This window comes from Leopardus geoffroyi, chromosome C2, assembly GCF_018350155.1.
Source record: "Leopardus geoffroyi isolate Oge1 chromosome C2, O.geoffroyi_Oge1_pat1.0, whole genome shotgun sequence".
Lineage (NCBI taxonomy): Eukaryota > Metazoa > Chordata > Mammalia > Carnivora > Felidae > Leopardus > Leopardus geoffroyi.
In genome coordinates, this window is record NC_059333.1 from 65,407,412 (window position 1) to 65,411,624 (window position 4,213).

Consider the following 4,213-nt stretch of genomic DNA (forward strand, 5'->3'; position numbering starts at 1 on the left):
ACAGAACACCAACTTCAGATAAGTTCACATAAAATGAGGCAAAGCAAGTCCACTTCATCATTTTGTCCAAGCACAAGTACAAGGTCACTGGGCCACCTGCAAAATACCAAACACACCCAATTTGGCTAAAATAAGTGACTGCTATGAGTTTACCAATTACAGCTCTATTCTCCTGCTAGTCCCTATGAATAAAATGTAGACACGCTTATAAAATTGCCCCCGCTTTCTGACCATGTCCAAACGTAGAGCACACCCTGCTTGCTCGGGCCCTCCCCAAATGCCCCAACAAAACCCAAACGCCATAATAGGTTCAAACTTCCTTTTTCTAAGACACCTCATGATTCCTTATGGCGTGTTCTCCCTCACTGGAAGTCATAATCCCAACTTATTTACTGCAAAAGTGTTCCTGGGGGTCTCTGAAGGGCGTAGCCACTCCAAATAACTGTCCATCCCTCTTTCCTTTCTTGGCATATTTGTTGGTTTGTTACCATGAAGTGGTTAAGAACACAAACTCTGGAGTCAAATATCTGGCTCCAAATCCCAGCTCTGCATGACTTTGGCAATTTACTCAGCCTCTTGGAACCTGTTTCAGGAAAACAGGTCTCTCCCCAAAGGAGACTGAGAGGACTAAGATATGTCAAGTGCATTAGAATGGTAACAGGCTGTAAGAGATGCCAATAGGAAGTTATACCATAAATCTGGTCTGAAGTACTCTGCTTGGCCCATAATCCCTGGGAACATGCCAACTAATGTCATGTTGCTTCAATTTATTATGGTAAGCTTGATAATCAAATACACAGTCCAAATTTACTGGCCCTGAAACAATAGCAATGAGTAATAGCTTTTTAGCAAAATTCCTACTCTGTGGTGGAAGAATGTACTGGGGTAGTCCAGATAAGGCATTTTAATGGATACATCTCATGTACTGTATGTTATTTCTAGAACCCTAGCTACAGATGAGATCTCTGCCCTTGCTGCCATCACAGAGAAATTTCATAATCTCCTGACAATGTGATATTCAGGGTGGGGGAACATAAGATACTGGGGTCAAGAAGAATGGATTCAAGTGACTTATCTCCTCCTCTTACCAACTTCGGTTAAGCTACTTAACTTGAATCTGTTTTTTTCTTTGCAGTACATACATAGCTACAGGGCTACTGGCAAGATAAAATTAAAAAAAAATAAATAAAATCACACAGGTAACTTGGCCAATACAGAGCAAGCATTCAATTATTATTATGACCCACCCTTCACCAACTTCTCTTCCAAGGACCAAAATTACACACACACACACACACACACACACACACACACACACACACACACGAGGTTTGATTTTGAGTTTTCAACAGTCATCAATGGAACAACGGACCCTTTGCTGGTACAGTCAAGCTCCCTGAGAGTGAGACCCTCTCAGCCAGTCCTCTGTGAACACCTTTCAGACCTCTGAGGGCCTCTTAGCAGGTATAAGATGGTCTTCAGTGTACTTAAAACCAGTGATGGTGGCAATAGCTTAAATAAGGTACTAAGGAATACATTTAAAATTTGGAATGTGATTGGCAAAAAAGTACTTATGAAATATACCTGAATATGTTCCATCTTGTAGGACACGTTAATGGCTTTTGAGAAGAACTGTGTATATACAAAAATTGGAGAAAGTAGAGGTTTTGAGTCTAGCAGAAAATATCTTTCATCTCTCCTAAGAGTCCATCCACAGAGCATCTGGGACCCCTCGAGAAACCTGTCCAATTGAGGTTTGAGTGGAAGTGAGGGGGCTAAGGGCAGAAAAACCAGGGAGGGAGTCAGGAAAAAAGCTCAGAGACCAGATGAGAATGAAACATACTTTTTAGATCACAGAAGATACCAAACTTCTCTGGGAAATAGGACAAAGATATATACACAGGAGAACTACCTTTGAAAATGAGAGAAGCCGGGTACCTGGGTGGCTCAGGCAGCTAAGCATCTGACTTCGGCTCAGGTCATGATCTCCCAGTTCGTGAGCTCGAGCCCTGCTTCTGGTGAGCCCCACTTGTCTCTCTCTCTGCCCCCCATGGGATTCTTTCTCTCTCTGCTCTTGCTCACCTGTGCCCAGTCTATTAAAAAAAGGAAAAGAAAATGAGAGAAGCCAGCCCCCCTCCAAAAATTAAAAAATGAGAGAAGCCAAGATGAAGGCAATGTGGTCTTGAAGTCAGGACACCTGAGTGTGTGCCCTGACTCTGCCATTTACTAGCTGTGCCATTTCTGGCAAGTCCCCCATCTGTTCAGAACCTCTACTTCCTCATCTACCCTACTTATCTCAAGAGTCAACAGGATCAATAAAGTGTGCGTAAAAACATCACAAGAGCATAAAGAATCGTAAAACTGAGTGGAAGTGGAAGTGAGAAAAAAACAAACCCAAACTTTTAAAGGAGCACACTCTTCCAAGTATTTGTGATGTCCAAATAGACTGCACTCCTATAATCCTTAGCAATTACGGTAGGCAGATCTACAAAGCTCAAAAACCTTGGCCTCTTTGTTGCAGTTGACAATGAGAACATACAGGGCAGGTATTGGGGAAACTTGGTTCCTTTGAGGCTGAACTCCTCTGCCCAGCTGTGGAGAGGAGGTGGATGGCAGCCATGAGCAGGCAGGTGTCACACCCCAGTGCAGGTGAAGTGGCATGGTAGAGAAATAGAGGTCTTTTTTTTTTAATGTTTATTTTTGAGAGAGAGAGAGAGAGAGTGAGCAGGGGAGGAGCAGAGAGAGAGGGAGCTGGAGAATCTGAAGCAGGCTCTGCACTGTCAGGGCACAGTCAGTGCAGAGCTCAATGCAGGGCTCAAACTGAGATCGTGACCTGAGCCAGAGTCCGACCGACACTTAACCAACTGAGCCAGCCAGATGCCCCGAGGTCTTAAAAAATTCTGTTCCACCTTGAGAGGTTTCACAATGAGTCATTTCAACGACTGGTGCATTATATTGGTTGCAAGAATGATCTGAAGAGTAATAGGCATGGTACAGTGGTTTCTAACATTAAAAAAAAATGCAGATGCCTACTCATCATTGAAAACACAGAATTTCCATTGTAGTGGCTATATTCTGTTGCTATTTAATAAAAAACTGAATTCTCAAATATGGATCCTCAAATTCCTTGCACATATTATTCTCTTCCTTTACCCTCCCAACCATGACCTGGGACCCACAGCCTCCAAAGTGGGGATCCCTGGCATGGGCTTTTGGCAATTACAACAGGGCAGTCTGCATATGATTATAATTAAGAGAATGTGGGGCAGCATGCTAAAGATTCTGCAGAAAAGAGAGAGAATAGGAACATGAAAACCACCATTATTTTCTTTGCTAAATGGAGAAAAACCACAGCTTTTACTTGTCCCTACTAAGTTAGACGTAAAGCAGGCCAGCCCTAGGTAAACCTGTCCTATCTATAAAATGTATCTTCCTTTCAAATTCTCATTCCCCACTTGGGAGGTGACTGCTGCCTTTCTTGGGAGCCCCAAACCCTCCTATTCCCTCCCTCTCCCTGTTTGGGAAGGACATTATTTACACTTACTGGCTAGCACTCGTTCATGTTAAAGTTTAACGATTAAAGTGTCATATAATAAGGATGGATGGAGAGACCCTGGGGCACGGTTGCATTAATGCTTGCTTAAGAACATCCACATCTACCTTATTTATGTGCCCATTCACTCATGCAAACAAAATATTATTTCTGTTCTGACCCAGAACCCATTTCCTATTACCTTCCTTAGATAATCCTTGCACATCCCTGCCCCCCTACCCCAGGAAGCTCAGCGGTATTGGTGGCTTCTCTCCCAAATCACTGCTGCTGCCCAAGTCAGTGCCCTGGCCCCACCTTCCTTATCAAAGGCTTCCCAAGCCCTGGCCTCCACCCCTCCTATCCTATAACCAACCAGGTGCGCCCCAGAGGCCAGTCCTGCTGCACCCAGTGCTGATGGTGGGGAAGGAGCAGGCACAAGAGGATGAAGAGAACAAAGGCATGATAGGCCCAGGAGAGGAGATGCAGAGGCAGCTGCCATGGGCCTGCCGCCAGTTGACAAAGGGGAAAAACAGGAAGAAGGAACAGAAGGATACAAAAAAAAAGAAAGGGAGTAAGGGGACTCAGTCTCATTTGCTTGTAAACTGCTGAGGATTATGGATACTGACATAAACACATCTACAGGCCTCAAACAACAGTGACAAACCAAGACTAGGCACCAAA

General features: G+C 44.1%; 1 protein-coding gene across 1 annotated transcript in view; it reads left to right on the plus strand.

The window, feature by feature from the left end:
- UPK1B (uroplakin 1B) overlaps nt 1–4,213 on the plus strand; it is a 42,179-nt gene that overhangs the window by 33,279 nt on the left and 4,687 nt on the right. The window lies entirely within an intron of this gene.